The sequence below is a fragment of the Notothenia rossii genome (assembly GCF_949606895.1).
Source record: "Notothenia rossii genome assembly, chromosome: 3".
Lineage (NCBI taxonomy): Eukaryota > Metazoa > Chordata > Actinopteri > Perciformes > Nototheniidae > Notothenia > Notothenia rossii.
Genome location: NC_136901.1, coordinates 8,808,420 through 8,828,148, shown reverse-complemented (window position 1 = coordinate 8,828,148; position 19,729 = coordinate 8,808,420). Strand labels below are relative to the sequence as shown.

The 19,729-nt window shown below is 40.4% G+C and overlaps 1 protein-coding gene across 1 annotated transcript in view; it reads left to right on the top strand.

Annotated features, from left to right (window-relative positions):
• Positions 1-19,169: 19,169 nt before the first annotated feature.
• The window catches only part of nlgn4xa (neuroligin 4 X-linked a), a 67,302-nt gene continuing 66,742 nt past the window's right edge, over positions 19,170-19,729 (top strand). The window contains exon 1 of the mRNA XM_079668851.1: positions 19,170-19,262. The gene's annotated coding sequence lies outside the window, so the exon portion shown is untranslated. The remainder of the gene's footprint in view (positions 19,263-19,729) is intronic.

Here is a 19,729-nt window from a genome sequence, read left to right as displayed (position 1 = left end):
CTATGTTATTTTAATGGCAATTTGAGCTCCTGACGAGCAGCACTCTGTGGCTCCTTGTTTCAGAAATCCAGTGATTGTCTGGCCATCTGTCGCTGCTACAGAGCCAGCGTCTGAGGCCTCACCCCCGATGTTTAATGAAAGAGCAAGGTCCTCCAGCAGGGTCCGTGGCAAACTGAAAGCATCTCCCTTCTCCTCAACAGTCAAACAGCTCCGGGGCCGGACGTGCTCTTCAGACCGTCCCCGCTATCCGACCACCTCTCGAGACGAGCGTCTTAGATAAGCCGTGAGTGTTTGATGGGAAAAACCGTCTCCTTTCCTTTATCAATCTCAAACAGAAAGCCTTTTTGCACCATTATTCTGCGCTCTAACTGATAAGGGTTGGAGAGCTCAGGGTGGCGTGAAAGACATATTGTGAAGGCCCGCGGTTTGCAAAGATAAAATGAGACTGAAGGACAAAGGTCAAAGGCATCGCGAGCACTCTGAATGACTCCGTGGAACGTTCAAGATCATGTTTAATTCTGAGCCTTTATCCTGAAAATGCCCCGTTGCCTCTCAATGCAACCTGGATACGATAGGCGTTTAAATAATTCAACTTGAGCCCACTAGTTGGGTACAAATGCAATAGTGACAATTTAAGTCATATAACAAATAGTTCATATTTTTTATTGTGTCATTTTCTGATGATTTGTTGTATTTAAACCATATAAAGGCACTATCTCTTAAAAACTATGATAACTTAATTGAATGGCTCTATGGAATAGCCACCCATGAGGAAAGGACTAGTTGTTCAAGCTAAAATGGCACTATGAGAACCTGACAGTGCATCACTATGAGTATCAGGAAATATAGAAACCTGTGTGTTTGTGAATATGTGTGTGTGTGTGTGTGTGTGTGTGTGTGTGTGTGTGTGTGTGTGTGTGTGTGTGTGTCTGTGTGTGTGTGTGTGTGTGTGTGTGTGTGTGTGTGTGTGTGTGTCTGTGTGTGTGTGTGTGTGTGTGTGTGTCTGTGTGTGTGTGAGGTGCTACGGTAGTATCAGATTCTGTGTGAGGCTGCCTGACCTGAATCTGCCGTCTGATGCCCCCAGCTACACCGTGGGGGGATCACAAAGTGTCAAAAATGTGTTTCTTGACTTTAAGGGTTTTCTAAAATCAGCCCTCTGCTTCTGCCTGACATCTGGAGAGGTGTCGGAGAGGAGTTTCTCAGGTCACAATTCTGTTGAGTCGGCTTGAGTTACAAACGTACAAATATGCAGTAACGCACGTCTTTAAAACATTGGAAACCAAGAATAGTTCCTGAACTCAAAAGGAACCAAAGTCAAGTGAAGTTGAATATACCTCAGGCTATAAAAGGCCACAGAGTCAAGAAGTTTTCTACTTTGAGCTTTTAGACACTTTGTCGGCTCAATATCTCAACCACCTGTGGACAAGCCCTGCTGACGATGCAAAAATGTTCTTCTTTCTGCCTACGAGCCTATAAGTAAAGAGACCTAAAAAGAAGCACAAGCAGAAGCGCCCCGTGGAGGGATCTTAAGTTAAAATCCTGTGCTTTCTTTTGAAGTATTAGTGTTTGAAGTCCATACAAAATGTGCTTCTTAACCTCCCATTAATTCTCCAGTTTGTTCATTGTTCACCCCATCGGTTTAACTGTACCTAATGGATTCCAGGGCTCCTGCTCTATGTTAAGGCTTTTATTGCCCAGTGTAAATGAGTTCCAGCCTCTGGTGATAAACTGTGAACATCATGCGTACAGCTAATGCAAACACTTCTCATGAACCTGGGCCAATACTATGTGTTGTTATAGTGAAAATGTATTATTATAACCATGTTAGTCCCACTGAGATAAAGGCCAGCAGTACACTGTAATTAAATGAAAATCAATTAGCAGCCGCTTGGAACTTGCTCGCGTTGTGAAATCTGTCACAGAAAACATGCAGTCTGCATTATTCCAACCGTGGTGCAGTATTTATGTTTTCACTTTGGACAATTACTACATTGAAATTAATTTGACATTTCCGACTCAGTTAAAAAAGGATAATGATGTGACTGAGCACATACCTGTTCTACTAGCTTGTTTGTTCCACTTACATTTTTAATTAATCTGATCCTTTTGAACAGAGATTTGGTTTATACTAATATCTTGAGGCTTGTGTCCCCACACTCCTGATATGAGAGTGCAGCTATCCTCATTGTCTTTTGGATCCCAGCACATTAAAAACACCACTCTAAGACTATTCTGTCGCCACCAAGCATGAGTTGTAGTATAGCAATAAATAATCCAAGCAACTGATGATGTTTTGATGTCATGCATTAATCAAAGATTAGATTATGTTGTAAGTATCTCACTGACTTTAAGAATACAATTTTTACACACTTGCAGCAAATAACCCGTACCGTCTACATCTTGTAAATGAAATATGGTAAATCCATGCACCGAATTCAGAGCAACATTAGCATTCACCTGGAGTCGGCTAATGAACATATCTGTCTCTTTAGCTGCGTAATGCTCAGTACAGAGGCAGTTTCACCGTGACTAAAACAACCTATTGTTATGATCCGTAGCCTACATGTGGACTGAGGCCCCTAACCTTTTCACATAAGGAGCATCAGTGATCCTAGTGGAACAATCTAGTCTAAAGCCCTGACAGCACTATCGACTTACCAGAGTCCAATAAGAGACTCAAAGGCCTGAAGCCCCTACCTCCTATATAATGTTTTAGAGGTTTTTTGCAAAAAGAGGCTATTTTCTACTAGGTTTTTGAGATAACACTTCTGGACAACATACATACACAAACAGGAATGGGCTAGTTGTAATTATACTTCTGCATTTGGGTCTTATGTACTCTGCCCTCCAGCCGTGATGCCTATATATATATATATATACTGTATAGAAAGCTTACCTATGCCTTTTAAATCCAGATAAGTGACGCGTCCTAAAACCCGGAAGTAAGCTTCTTCCGGTTCCCTCGACAAAAAAGCAATGCAATTTCTACATCGGATTTGGGAAAATAGCTCGATATAAGGTCTGTGGTCGATACACATTTAAGAGACGGATCACGTTTTGTTCAGTCGGATAATCTCCACATGTCTACCCTACTTTTATCATACCTGTGACACTTCCCTCCCCCTCCCTTTTATTCCCTTCCACCCGTACACATGCCAGCTGTCTATCACCGGAGAATGGCGGTTTTTGGAGAGTACTTAAAAACAACTTACAGAATGGCTTCCAGACCAAACATAGCAAAGCCCCTCTGGCTCTGGCTGGAGTACGCCTGCTGTGCCTCACGCCTCCTTAGCAGGGAGCTCTTTCTCTATATCTGGCCATGGGAGAGGGGGCCTCCCTTCACTGCCATGTGGGGGCGCTGTGGAGCTTTGCATGCTGCAGGTGTGCAACAGTGTTGTTGATTCTGCTCTGCACTGGAGGTTTAAATTAAACATTAAACACTGAGGAAAATGAGAAGAGAGGATCGGGAGGATGAGAGGAATGGAGGGAGAGAGAGATTCTATTCATGAAACGTCTACTTTATTTCTTTGCAAAATCTGACACAACACAGTGGGTGGATGATTCATTGCTTATGAGGGACGATGCATTTCAGCAAAGGACGAATATCTTTGTGTCTTGAGACCTCATACCAATAGCCTTTGTTGTATCGCAAATATCTGAGGTCCCAACAGATGTATTTTTAATTCTGCTAGGTTGTTAACATACCAAAACCCAATCAATTAAAGCTGAACAGGAGTAAGAGGTCTCTGGAGGACGGGGTTTGGGGTTAGATGTTGCATTGGACTGTGGTTAGGGTCAGGGTTAGGGTTAGAGATGTGCTGACGCTTTTATTCATGTTGGGAAGGGTTCAGATTTATGGATTGCAGACATGATTTTGTGAATGAATAGTTATTTATCCAAATAATTGTATATCTTTAAACACATTACAAATATATGAAGTCCCAAGAGACATGTTGTTAATCTAGCTAGGGAACAAACTCACAAAAGATACCATAAACCAATCAATTACATCTTTAGGGTCAGGGTAGAGGTGTTTAGGGTTCAGTATGTGAAGTGTCAGGGGTTTGAAATGTTGGGGTTGAGTTTATTGTATATAATATGTTCAATCTTAATGTATGTATTTGTGGTTGCACTAGATTATAAACTCATACAAAAAGGTACCAATAACCAATCAATAAAGTGAGAGGTCTCTGGAGGACTGGTTAGGGTTAAATGTCGGATTGAACCGTGGTCAGGGTTCAGTTTGTTAAGTGTTAGAGTTAAGGATTCAAAATGTTGGGGTCAAGGGTTAGGGTTAGGTTAGGGTTCAGAAGGTGAAGTGTTTGGCTAATGGTCAGGGATTTTAAATGTTGGGGTCAGGGTTTAGGAGGGTGAAGTGTTAGGGTCAGGTTCAAGGTTTCAAATGTTGTTGTCAAGACTAGGGGTTGGGATTTTGGCTTGTTATCCATTTTGTTAAGGGTTAGGTATTTTCAGGATTTTATATCTTCATGTTGCCCCTGTGGGCAAATGCAGCAACATTCGTGCTTCCATTCACATTTCAGGGCCAGATGTGATGTAATCGGGTGGCGGAAATGTCAAAAGTGGGTGCAGGCAGGCGGAGTGAGAGGATTAATGCAGTGGCTCTGAGCCATGCAGCCAGTTTTGCTATCACGACCTTGTCGACTAACTGCCAGTCAACTCAGACCTCTGAGGGTTTCTGCTTCCTTAGCCGAGGCCGCTCCGTGTCTGTCACGCCAAAAATCCTCCTGCCTCGCGGCCCCCCGGAGGATGCCACATGGCAGGTAGGCAGCAGTACGGAAAGACTGCTATTCATTGAACTTCAAGGAGCAACCGCGCGCCCCACACACTGAAAGCAGAAAGAGATTAGAGACCCAACTCAATCAACCTAGGCTTGAATTTTCCCTCTGAATTAAGAAATCAGCCGGGGACAATTGGAGGACTTATTCAAAGACACACACACAAGAAGTGATTCTCTCATTGTGTAGCCAGGGGTTTTTGTGTCTAGAAGAAAGTGAATAAATTAAATCACATTAGATAGCGCCTAAGTACTTGACACTGGTGCCCAATTAAGATCTGTAAGGCTCGGGGCAAGGAGCCTATAGCTTTTTCATAGCAATATTACGACAAAAGTGCTATGCTTTACTCTTTGATAACCTTGCTTTAAATACGCAATTACATGGCCGTCTTCTAACCCGGCTCTCTTTGGTGCATTTAAAAGCAGCCTCCACAGTCAGGGCCATTTGTTCAGCATAACGACAGCTTTGAACTTGCGGGGAAATAATATGCAAAAATCTCTCCTTTGATGAAGAGCAAAGTGCGCTTATTAAACAATTAGCATAGTTATTCTGGTGGTAATCACCCAGAGAGACTGCAAATTGGCAGGAGAGTTTAAAAATAGTCTTGTTTGAAAATTCGGTGCAACGTTTAATACCTTCCTGCACGCCCCGCGGCAAAACATGCCTACTGTGTCTCCAGTGTGGCTGTGAAATGCAGATATACATTCATAAAGGCAATATTTTAATGTAAATCTTCATCGTTTGAATGTTCCCTGTTATTGTTCTGTCAGAAAAGGTTATTAATGTTGCACACACGCATCTTTCCAGTAGTGACTAGTGAGAACAGTGCTGTGAGGAAGAAGACGTGATACATCTCGCAGACTTGGTTATGGATGAAATACTGATGAGGCAGGAGCTTTTTATTACCTCGAGATGCTTCAGTGATGATCGGAGCGCTTTAGCCCACATCACACATGTACAACATTAAAGTGCTAGTCCTTGAGATCAATGTTTTTATTTTTTCCATTATGCCGTGCTCCAAGGCGGCAAAGCTTCGAGATCGGCTGTCAGTCAGTGTACAATACCTGAGGTGTAAACTCCTAAGGGGGGAAAAGCTGAAAATACTGATATGATGCACAGGAAGGTGGCAACATTTCTAAAACAATGACCAATAAAAGGAGTTTGCACTATATGGCCAAAACGTTGACATCCTTTAGTGTTGGTCTGTTCCCTGGTTCAGAAGGATTGAAGAGAAATGCTTATACTGCACCATACAACGATATGTTGCTAAAAAGTTGCTTTCTAACTATTTTCACAGTCCTTCCTTCCATCCATTCATCTTCATCCCCCACACTTAGAAATCTCCTCCTCTCCAGGAACCATGTCCTTATCGTGTTGGAGACCTTTGTGTGTCCTTAATAACTTGGAACCTGTAGGGTCTCCTTGGGCAAATTGGTCGACCCAATGGAGACACAAAGGTAAAACAGGTCAAAGGAAAGGACTTTACCAAATAAAGATTCAAAGCTCTAAGTATAGCCACTAGCGGCGATCCAAACCGTTTAGTTTCAACAGGAGAAATGCAAGGCAAGGTTATTTAATGTAACACGTTACATACCCATAGCAACCATAAGTGCTTTACAGATGACACAAGCAGGTCGTTGTAATGACACTAAATCAGAGCAGTAAGAGCAGTGAGAACGCTTCAGGGTCTCACATACATAAGCATGCCTCCATTGCATTCTAAAGTCTGATATGGCATTTTACCAAACACGGTGCCAGCCTTAAAAAATGTATGCATTACAACCTTGCAAAGTGTTTAAAATAATATAAATAAAGACTTTGACCTGATTGTCTGTTTGGAATTGGGATTTTATTTGATTAATACTAAAAAGTGAACACTATAAATATACTATTCAATTTAACTGTAAATACATGGAATGCTACCAACTGGCAATATATATATATATAGAAGTGCATATACTATAGGCAGGTCCCATATTGGAAACACATAGATGAGTGTTAAAAGTAAGAATCTAGTATATCTATTCAGAGGTATGTTTAGGGGGCTAGGTTTTGTTGGACTCTGTTATAGTCAAAAGTAACAATTCAAACACAGAAACACACACACAACCGTCAGTACCGTCCTGACTGAGCTGATTTAATCCACTTTCTTTTTACTCCGCTGTTGATTTGATGAGAATCTTATTACCCTCCACATTGTGTGTGGTCATTTGGATTCTGTAGCCGATGCCTGTCATCCTGATTTTCTTATTCTCATCCAAAGATGTTTCTGTGGGCCAACTCCTGCTTTTTTAATTCCACTTGCTCGAATGATCGATTGCATTTTCTCTCTATCTTGTCTTTCCACCATCACATTTTATCAACTGTATTTTCTTTATTGTCACTCAGATGCTGTGTTTATCGCTGCACAAATAAACTCAAACCTGTTTAGTTTGTGCGGCTAATACACTTTTTCTGCTGCCACGTCTCAGGAGAGCTACTCATCTTTCGGCTGACATATCTTTACAATAATAACCTGTTTCATTCACATTGGAGAATTAACCACCTGTGGCAGAAGCTATGATGCATAATTACACTATATATGAATAGATACGTTAGGTTTTGTAAGGTTATTTGATTTAGTTAAATGAATATCAAATTATTATACAATTACATGCATTGTCACGGATAAATTGGAAATACAATTGGTTAAAACATTGTCTTTTCTCTTTATAAATACCAGAAATTGCAGCAGTTTAAGATTTCAGAGTTGCAAATTCAGAGACTTGGGACTCATCGATATCCTAGGACCCCAGGAATATGGATGTTATAATGTGAGTTGATTATTTCAATGTTTTTAATCTAAATGAGAATATATCACGGCCACATATTGACCGTTTATTGATTTTGAGTTTCACTGCTGTGAATAAATGTGTTTCTCCTCGAGGGGAGGCTCAGCCGTACTCACACATAATATCTGATTATGATTGATTTTGGACTGAAATTCTGGAACATGCATGAGTGTGTCATCTTAATAATCACAGCTGAATGATCTCTAACAAAGTTAAATGAAGCACGGAGCCTTAACTCTTTCCACTCCTCTCAGTAGCATTCAATCTGCCTCACATCTGTTTCACAACTTCATCATGTAACATAAGCATATCGTGCTTATAGATTAAAGTCCATCTGATTTTGGTGTAATGCAGCTTAGCTCTGCATCAATAGCCCTCTGCCGTAGAGGGACCATCTCCAAACAGATGATATAGTCACATATCGTCTTGTCTGGCCAGTCAGAGGCCGGTTAAACGATGGATGATATTAGCCCGGGGCTGGTTCAATACCTAATTTAACCTCCCTCTCCACTGTCTTGAATGATAGATCAATCAAACATTGTCAATGGCTCGATTTACATTTCAAGAGAAGCAGACAGTCACACTGCACACTGCTTTATACAGAAACATCTCTGTTCTCAAATAAAGTATAATTTCCGAGCAGGAGGATATTAAATATATTTCAGTAGTGTAATGATATATTGAATTTATAATGACATTTTTGGCAGAAAATGATTATTAAGACCCCGTCTGACCACTTTTTAAATGGACTAGAGACTACATTTGAACTTTTATTATGAAAAACTAAAAACATTTTAGTTAAATCTACTGGTAAAGACACATAGCCACAGTTTGTTATAAAGATAAGCAATACCAATGCAGTTCTAACAAATACACACTTTATTAGCAAGTTTAAAGAGGACAAATTATACATATGTTTATGTTTCCATGCTTTCATTTTCCCAAAGAAGCTTTGGCACTACTTGGTTCTGAAGATATTTCAAGTAAAAAATTCAGACAAAGAAAACGGAGGTCAAATCTTTCCATACAGGAGTACTGACAAATACAAACAATTATACCTTGTTTCATACACACAAAGTCATTGCAGGATGAGTTATTTTGAAGCTCTGTTTGAAAGCCCACTATAAAAGACACTGTAACAGTGAAAACAGTGTTGGCACAGTCTTTGCTGCTGAAGATAATCGATTTATTTATATAGCACCTTTTGAAAACCGAGTTTACAAAATTGCTTTGTCAGAAAAAGCCAAGCAAAAGCAGGACACAAGGCAATATAACAGAGAGCCAAACCATGGGGCTGAACAGCAAGAAAACGATGGTCGACTTCACATTAAGACAGATGGCGCAAAGAGAAGACAAATAATGATTAAAGATAAACAGTACCATAAATAAAAACCACAGTAAAAACATGTCAATACAATAAGGAAAGTGATAAAAGCAATACAAATATGACATAGCAAGCCTATAAAATCGGAAGGATTTAAGAGAGGTTACTGGTTCTGCAAGCCTTATCTCCTCAGGCAGGTCGTTCCCAAGCTGAGGGGCACTGATGGCAAAAGCAAGGTCATATTAAGATGTAAGCCTGGACATCAGAAAGACCCCCATGAGAAGCCCAGGCTGCAACTCATAGGGAGGCAAAGATCTGCTTGGGGCCAGAACCAAACGTTATTAAAGTGATCAGTCAAATGGATTCAAAATCAATCAGGAAGTCGATAAAGGGAAGCCAGGTCTGGGCTGAGGTTGCAATCTGAATTAGATTGAGGTAAGGAAGATGAGTCAAGATAATGCATGATGGGAGGTTTGTATTTTGGAAATGGAAGGGAGTAAATGGGTCAAATGGAACCGTCAGAGGTGTGAGGTCAACACACCTTACTTCCTGCATCCGTTGACCAAGGACTTTATTGTACATCAAGGCAGAGGAGATTTTAGCAGACTTACTCAGAAGGGCTGAAAATAGCCTCAATGCACACCATAATCAAAATATGTCCCTGCTTGGATTGCCTTTTAAATCCAGATATCTCGGTCCAATCATCTTTTCCTGTTCCAATGTTTTAAAGGTAGTTTTATTCTGAGACAAAATGGTGCTATGAGTTGTGGCCACAGCATGTTGAACAGAATCTTTTCTGAGTCAGAAAGAGACTGTAACAAAGATTTGCGCTTGGACGATTCTCCAGGGAAACAATCCCTTCGAACAAAATTGAAAGTGTCTGCAACAAGTTTCACTTCCCTTTGCTACCTCTTGCAGAACGAGGTCCAATGAGGGTTACTGCACCGGGCAAAAAGCAACCGTGGACACTTATTTTAGATTGACTTGGACTACATTCAAACATCTAGTCATGTTTGATTCAACATCAAAAGCAGCAGCCATTAAAGCAAAGTAACACAGAAGAAAATGTCCTTGGCAGCACACCAACTGATCGCTACTATCTGTCAGCTTTGAGTCCAAGGAAAGACCAAAGTTGGGTTTCCCCTAGCTGTATGGCATTAGCAGTATCTCCAGTATTTTATTTTGGATTGTATCGAACTTGAGAGTCATTGATTGTCATTGGTTATAACTCTTTATTCTGCTGTTTTATGAAGGAGACGCCCATTTAACAGGCTGCATCATAGGCTTTCTTGCAATTAGCCGTTTTTGGCAAAGATGGCGTCCAATACTCAAAGGGAAATGTCGGGACACAGACATTTAGGAATTGCTTGAATAGGAAGATACTATAAGTGAATATAGTACAAGCAGTTGGAGTTTTAATGTGTAATGAGTCCCCTGAACAAATCAAAGTAGAGCAGAGTGAATATGAAATCTTATTAAATCAGAACATGTATTATCGATCCATGTTATTGTATGCAGACACTACCGAGAGGCTTATTTCACAGTATTGCTTCATTTGACGATACTTTTTGAGCAATGTCATGTATATCAGATCTCTCAGAGACGAAATATTTCTATGTTTACAGATTTCCACTTTCTCTCATCACCTGTAACACAAAGTTCAGACAGAATTTTCACACTAATATCTAAACACCGGGATGCAAATCAGTAGCAGGGGGCAAATAGCTTTTTGATTAAGATTCCCCCGGCTGCCTAATGAAGAAAGCTCTCTGTATATTCCCACCTCCTCTGCAGCATTATCATACAGGAAGTGAAAACCTATTGAAATGAATTGCTTTGCTCTGGATTCGCAGACCTTGATGAGTAGGAATAGAGAGAGGTATTTCAGATGGAGGGCAGGCGGTGAGCTTATTGATCGCATCCCAAAACTCATCAAACCAACCCAAGGAAATGTCCAACAGATCTGACAGGAAGTCCATTCAGCCCCCATCATCCCCTGGGTGGCTAATGACAAATATAAAACTATATATCATATCGCCATGAGGCAGAAGGGGGCATTTGTCAACAAGTCACGTTGCAACCAGCTCCCCTATAAGACTGATCCCTTGGCTGTTACATGATCCTATACTGAAGCTACTACTCTAGAAGGCTTCATATACTGTGTGTACTGAGCACGGATTGTAAACAGGGGAATGGCATAAGAAAATGATTGTTATAGGGAACAATAAATGCCAGAAGAAGCAGAGCTGTGGGAGGGGTGTGAAGCCTGGTGTGAAGTTGTCAACGCTGGTATGCACACGTACTATAGGAACAATTGAAGTTCATAGAAATGCATTTAATGAGAGTCGCATTCAAGGTACATTGAGAAAAAACATTACAAATTCAAGTATAAGAAAAGGTTTTCATATATCCATCAGTCTCAAGTCAATAGAATAGGATAGAATAGAATGGAACATAATACCATTCCTCTATTGTCATTGCAGCATGTACAACACAATTGAAAATATTTATTTTTGACAATAAAGGACAATAAGTCAATTCAATTGACGATTACTTTACTGTGCGTATACAATACAAGGTCAACTTTAATCCAGGGGAATATCGCAGGAAATGTAACTGAAAACTATTCATTTAAAAGTGTTTTATTGTGTATTTAATACCACTATAATACTATTTGAGATAAGTAAGTGCTTGGGAACCCTACATTTAATACAAAAGTTCAGTTATTATCATACACTTCCTCTTAAAAAGAAGTAAAGAAATACATTTGTCATCACGCTAAGGGCCCCTCTTCATGGCACTCTGGGATGGCTCCATCACCCCCCCCCCCCCCCCCCACATGTGTCCAGCAGGCCTCTCCTCTCTGCTCGCCCTCTGCTTCTATAAGAGGCTTTCTGTGTCAGTGAACTTTCTGCACCATGCTTCCCGTCCACACACTAACCCCAGGGGTGCGAGCCTTGTTTTATGCATGTCCTCTCCCCGCCGCGAGGGCCCATAAATGGTCTCTCGTGGGGAGAAGTGGGCCAGGGCCGCTGCATGCCTCTCACATGGGATGTGAGGGCAGCTGGATGGTTATCCCGATCCCCCCCACCGAGGTTCATTAACCCCCACGTGCTCGCTCTCTGCCTTAATATAGTCACACTCCAGCAAACAGACTGTACGGCAGTGAATGCATGGGTCATCTCCAATTGCTTGTGTGGTGCTCTCTTCTTCTTCTTCTTCTTGTTTAATAGCGGGCGGCACTTAACATTTAAGGTGCATTACCACTTCTTGGGGGAAAGTAATAATAACATTAAAATAAATAATATTACGTTTAAATAGGTTCCAATGTATATTATTGCTGTCAACTAACCAAAAATAGTAGCAAATGTCTCCCTTTAATATGTATACACTGTCTGGACTGATTGTAAAAATATGAGAGCAAAAAATTATTATTATTATAGGCTATTGATTAAAATTATAATTTGACATTATAAAGTTTGGGGATTTGTGCAATACGAGATTAAATAGTGCCAATATGGTTGTGCCTATGTAAAATATAAAGTGGTTATGTTAAATTATTTCAAGTTCTTCCTGTCATTCTGCTGTATCGCACGCACACTTTGCTTCACTAGGAAGTTAAAATGAGAAGTTAAGAATAAAAAAAACTGCCGTTGTATTCAGCATATATTGCAGAGAATGAGATGAAGACACAGAGGCGGTCTGATTGGCCGGGATAATGAAACAATTGACGTTAATGCAGCTCAGTCCCCGGACGCTCTCTGGAATCGTCTTCGACAGACAAATTAGCCACAGATTGCTCAGAGCAAACAGAAGGAAGGAGCAGAAACATCAGTTTCTCTGTGGAAATTGCAAGCCTACTGCAATGTGCCTTAGTTTGTATGCATTAACATCACAATGCTTTACTTTGCGCTGAATGTGCTCAGAATCCCAAGTTGACACTGATACACTCTGAGACTTCTTTCCTATGCAAACAGACACACGTGTTGTCCCCATAGAGATAGTTGCTGTAGTGTGTAAAGCTTTCTCAAATACCCTGCAGGGATATCTCATGCTTTAGTTGCAGCGCTGCTTATACCCAACACTCCTCTCATTAATATCTTGAATAAACAATAAGCTAACTAAACATCTGTTTCTGTCTCACCTGCAAACCATTCTTTTGAACAATTATACAAAGTATTAGTCACATTGATGAGATTTCTGTTTAAATCAGAATCAGGTTTTTGCCAACAGGGTTAACACACATTTAGTTTGGTGTGTAACAGTGCACACATTAGCAAAGCCAAATAAATTAAGCTGTTATCAAAAAAAGAAAATGAGAAATGAAAACATCTGAAGTATGTAATGTCCAACCAGTGTAATTATCCGCCCCCCCTTGACTCTTTTCACCTGCCGGCCCTATCCAGTTGTGTGATGAGTTTATCACTCACACCTGCTTGCTGAACTTAAATGGCATAAGCAGCAGACCAGGAGCATCATGTGTTAAAATTCCCACAACAATTTTTGTATTTAGGTCACACCGATGCTGCTCAAAGATCTGTGGCTGAGGGAAACCTTTGTGCGGAACGCGCTGAATACTGAGCAGTCCACCTCCACTCTTTGTACAAGAAGAGATGGGGTCAGTGCAGACTGCTTTGAACCATGAGCGCGCACCGTATATTTAACAGTCAGGAAAAACCCACTGAGGCTCAGATCAAAGTGTCAGATGACAGCGAGGGTGTGTGATGCACAGAGCAGGTCTTTTTTTATTTATTGGCCATTATTTCCAAACAGTTTCCTACAAGGGTTCCTGGAAAGATCTATGAAATGCAATAGTGCAGTGGAAGTGGCAATTTCCTTGAAGAAATAAAGATACAAATAGTTTAATTCAATTCCCATCAACTATGTTCAGCCCACCTGCTGTGTTCTGATGAATTCACTTTCTGGTGCACTAAAGCAATTTATTGCAAAGACATAATTGGCTGTGCACTCTGCATTTTCCCTCTAATTACAACCAACTGCCATTGTTCAGGGAGAAAAAAAGAAATGATTCATGAAATAAAGGATATTTGAGAGTAAGGCAGTAGAATAAAATAGTTTTAACAAGGCAGAGATAGCGAGCAGGTACACTCTGCGTTGTGTGTAAGGTTAAGGGTACGGTCCCCCTCCAGCAGACCACCTTCCTGCTTTCTGAGAAGTGCCTGAAAAGCTCTCCACACAGTGATGCGGGGGTGTAGAACAGTATTTGCATGGAGAGGCAGCGGAAATTAATTCCATGCCAAGTTTAAAATCAGAAGGAGTTTCCATCACTCATGCTAATGAGAAGGCACTCAGAGCGCAAACCTCCATAAGAGTTGAACCTTTCCTGAACCGGTGTTCCACCCAGAAGCAGCCTTTCTCTCTCTTAGATATAACTTAATTTGCCTTCCCGACCCTTAAAAGCACCCTGAGGATCCTCTTCACTGTTAAAACTCAAATAAGATGTTTGAGGTGGAAATGCAGAAAAAGATTGCAAATAAATCTAAAACAATTTGCTCTATGTGCCAAGCAATGTCTACTTTAATTATACAGAGATGTAACAAGAATGGTTCAATTGAGAAACTATAATGCACAAAGCACAGTTCTGCTCTATTTTCTCCAAGAACTCATAACCCTGGTGACTTTATGAATACATAATTAAGGGATGAGTAATGTCTCGGATGGTGCTACTAATGAAGTTCCATGAAAAATAAAAACTGTGTCACTGTTATACATTAAAGGAGGGATAGCAGCCAGGTGTTTTAATACAAGCAGCAATCACAACAAATGGAGATTGTAGCCAGTCAGCAATCACCCAGGATTAGTTTCCTGCCAAACAAATAATCCATCTTAATCCAACATGGCAGCTGCGTGACGGTGGCCTTCCACCCTGCCACTTAGCGTCCAACAGATAGAGTTCTAATGCAGCTCTAATAAACATCTGACACCGTTTGTTTCCTCACTGTGCTGACTCACACAGCCGGGGACATGCGTGATTACACAAACTAATGCACACTGCTTATGATTTCATGTGATTAAGCAACATTTCTCAAACCAGCCAATGAGAGCTGCAGCATTGGCAGCTTGTGCCAAGGACTAATGGGTTCAGAGTGCTGCGGGGCTGCCTGTTGCTCACAGGTCAAGGTCAGGGGGGGGGAGGGGGTTTGTCCCCACTGCCCAGCTTTGTTTTTTTTTTGTCTCTGGCGGGCATGTGGAGAGTTACCCGGGTGTTTCCCCGAAAGCTGCTCCCCAATTCGCTGGATGATAAGCTGCCCAAAGATACCATGTCTAATATAAGCAGCACATAAACAATGATAGTCATGTTATATGAACTATATATGAAGGTTTTTGTTTACTGTTACTGTGAAAAAAGAGAGAGAAAAAGAGGGCCACTAATTGATCCCTGTGGGACCCCACATAGGATGTTTGGTAAGACGTGAACACAACGTCTCACGTGTATATTCAAAATACTGAGAGCAATGCACGTTTCATTTGGCAAGCAAAGATTAATTAATAACTGTATTGATTTTGACAAATCCAAACAAGAGTTTATAATTCATGGTCGTCTAGGGCTTTTGTTATCTAATCAATACGTTGAAAAATAGCATTATATGATGATTTGTTTTGTGAAATCCATACCGTTCATATAATGTTGCTGTTATTATGAAAAGAAGTACATGCGTTATGTGGTCTTGGATAACCTGTATTAATAAAGATGTGCTTTTAGATTAACAAGGACATCCAGGACATCCTTTTGATCGGAAACTTCAGAAGAACTGAAGGGAAGATAAAGGCCAATACAAAAATAACTGATTCGAATTTTTTACATTCTTCTCTAGAGATGTCATTGAATTTATAACGAGAACTTTCGGGTCAGTGATTAGAGATTCACTATCTTTAAATGTAGCCAGAAGTCCATGAGGTGTTTCTTTTCCTGTTTAGGGGTAGATTCGTTATATTTCAGTTCATTTTCATACAAATAAAAAATTCAGTTTTGTTTTTGCACAACGTAGGAGGTTAGTCAAATAGTTTTTATACCTCTTTTGGTTCAATTGGAAAATATGAGCTATACATTAAATGCTTCCTTTTTTTAACTGCATGGGGTAAAGTTCACCAAGAAATCATTTGACATTTTTCCTTCATAACATCCTAGAAGCACAATTATGAGATAATAGGCTAATTCAATGTGTGGATCAGAGGTTTGTGTACCGATATAAATGAATAAACATCAATTCACACAATTTGCAAAAACTGCGTCAGGCAACAAGGTTGAAAAACATCATGTGGCTGGAGGCAAATCAAAAACAAATAGAGGAAAAAGGAGCTTTAGCAATTACTGACTTGAAAAAACCGAGCTGCTGCAATTGATAGCACTACCCTGCCAAAACAGAATACAAAGAGGAAAGCATCCATATCCTTACTGAGCTTTACAGAAAGCCCAGTCCCACTGTAACGTATACAGAACATGAGTTATGAACAGGATTGGTGTCAAAGTGTCACAGCAGCCGGACCAGATTTCATTTATATCCCATTTCCAAAGGGACAGCGGCTGATATACCCCTTTGGCTTCGTCGGACTCATGTACTGTACATCATGTTAATGTTGTATGTGTTGTCCTTGGTGAAAGAAATGAATAAAGTCAATAGTATAAAGTGAAAGCAGAGCGGCTCAGTCCTTTGCATTGCATAAAAGCACTGTGAATAGAGGGGGATGCTTGAAGTGTATTGCAATTTATTTGTTGACATGCACAATGGGATATATGGAGTGCAGAGATGAATTGGGTGGAGGAAGGTTGCATTGAGCTGACAGCAGGAGAAAAAACTTTTTGAACATTCGCAGCAACCAGATATTCGGGTAAATAGATGGGCTAAATCTGATCGGCTGAGTGAATGGCCTTGGTGAACTCACAATGTGAATATTTGACCAACTAGTGTTAGGGTTGAATATTAATTTAACTAACAGAGACTTGCCTATGTTTTTATTGCGATGTAGTTTGATAGGTGAAATCGTTTCCCACGTTTTATTTTCCCAACAGGTTGACACTCCGAAGATAAAAGGCTTTACCAATTCATTTAGATGTGTCAGTCAGCAACAATGGTTTCCAAATGCTACAATATTTGATTTTCAAAGCTCATCTAAGACTTGGTTTGAAGTTTTGAAAGTCACATCAGTTGCACTTTATTACACGAGATGTTTTAATAATGCACGTCATGACTGCTCAACTCGTCATCAGCTGCTCAAATCAGAGTGTTTTCTGACAGACTGAGAGACAGGTGAATCTGATGCAATGGCCAAATAAAGAAGGCAAATAAAGAAATGACTGACAACAAGGCTTATATGTTAAGACAGAAAAGCCAGTAAGAAAAAGGGATTGCTAAAGGACATTAACTGAAACATGAGAAAAGCTAAATCCATTCTGTCTCACTCAAATACATTACTTTTACCTAACTAATGACATATATTGATTAAATGCCCAACAAACACCATCTGCACGACTGAAATATGCTATTCACCTTAGACATTAGGATGTCCTGAACATATTGTGATCCATGACACCCCATCAGTCTGTACGCCAGCTCTCTATGGAAGCTGTCGTTTAGGATAAGGATCAAATCTCAGATGGTCAACGGATCGCCTGGGAAATTCTGCCGTCTAAAGTAAAGAGAAACTGTGGGCAACATCAATCCACATTCATGAGACTGACGGGTGACAGGGGACGTCTGCGAGGTGCTCTCCTCTGTTTGAGTGGCAAGGATCACTGACAGGTCAAGGAGAGGGAAGGGTAAAAATACCGATGCAAAACAGGCAGTGGAAATACCTCCAGCGAATCCCAAAAAACAGAGGGGACAAAAGAAAAAAAAATTGGAATTTAAACAACAAACAAACACCCTGGTTTTATTATTTAACTTCTGAACTAGAGTGTAACATGTTTTGGTCATCAACTTGTTTTGAGTAGTGCACTTGAATGCACCTCAAGGCCTGACTCCTCCCCCAAACACTCCCCTCATTAGAGCAGAGTTTAAAATACACCTGGTGGCCCTCTTTGACTTTCTTTGGCTCTGCTGTCATGGTCGGTGGTGCAGGTAGGCTGCTTCACTTATTATTAAGGATACATTTGTTTCAGTTTATACTAACTTGTTGCTTCCTTGCAGATTGTCCTGAAGCTCAGTATCCAAAACCTCTTCCTGTGGTGAGTAGAGCAGCAGTTTAATTGTTTTTCAGCCACATGGTGAGCCATTTTTAACCTTCATTCAACCATTGCTTTTGGGTTCACTTACTGCTGTTTTGTTCGGTTTGCTAACTATGTGGAAGTTTTTTTTTTCTATTAACCCTCACTGTTGTGGTCAAGAGCACCGGGGGCCAAGAGTGCAGGGCCTGTTTGCTGTGACTGCACCTGGTGAGTATTTGGTTGTACCCATAGTGTGGCTGTTCTTATATAGACTTTTAATGTCACATTTTAGATAAATATTAATAATATAGAACACATTCTACAATAAAGCTCATTTTAAATTGTTGTTTCTAACCAATGATTTGACCTTACAGCAACATTTCCAGAGTTCTTTTGATTGCATTTATATAAAAATAAATATATTGTGAAACACGTCTCTGCCCTTCAGTTAACGAGCCTGTGTCCTGATTTCCTGCATTGTCTTTTTGTGCCTATGTCCTGGGGTCCAAGGTCCTTTATCCACTTTTTTAAAGATCCTATTTAGTATGATATATTTACATCAGACCACCGCTCCTCAAACTCGTCAAGTAATGATATTAACCTTATTATTTGACTTTAGTAACTACTCAGAAATGAGGCACTCACAACGCTACATCCAAATTTAATACGTGAATTTCGAAGAACGGGGTTTGACTTTGAAAATGGCTCATCGGCGTGGCTTTCTCAATTGGCCACACCCATGACCAATCCCCCTATTAAAACTAAATGTGCGTTACTCTCCCCACATGTGCAAACCATGAGTTTTAAAAAATGTCAAAAAGCTGAAAAATAATTATATTTGTCTGTGCTGGCTTTATAAGTTTTCCCTGTTAGCCCTGCGAACACCTGACCTTCATCCCCTCAGATCAGTGCTCCAGTAACAGCTGTGGGGGAACCAACCATGATTTGAAGTGCAAAATAACATGATACGATCTTCAGAAAAAATCTATAAAAGGGCAGATAAACCCCAAGGTATACTCAAAAAGAAGAGTAGGGCTGATGAGGCTAATGAGGTCCAAGTGTGCACATTGATTAGCTGATGCACAGCAGGTGAGGGAGACGGGATCTGTAACTACTGAATTGAAGCCAAACCAGTCATCACAACTGTAAGTAAAACAAATAAATGAAAGATTTAGCAAAGGGAAACAAAGGAAAAAAGCCACAAGTTTGTTTTAAATCTGTCATTTTAATTCTAAGCTTACTTACACTAAGAGTTAAGCTAGCTCTGGCACATAACCACCTCGGCTAAGTGTTTGCTTGACTTACTGAATCTCAAATCCTAAAGACACAAAGCTTTTCTATAATAAATTCACTTCTTGCTAATTGAAGATCTTCTTCTGTAGGACCTAGAAGCAGTTTTAAAATTGGTGTAACACTATGAAGATATTACAGCTTACAGATGTTTTTAGGCTAGTTTAGGTGTCTCATCCTATTACATGTTGTTGTGCTTGTTGCTGCCTGCTGATTCAAACACAGCCCCAGCTAGGCCCCACCAAATTGAGATTTTCTGTCTAGAGTCAGCTGCCAAAATGGTTGCGAGCGTTGAATCCCAGCGTTCCACATTTCCCTTGGT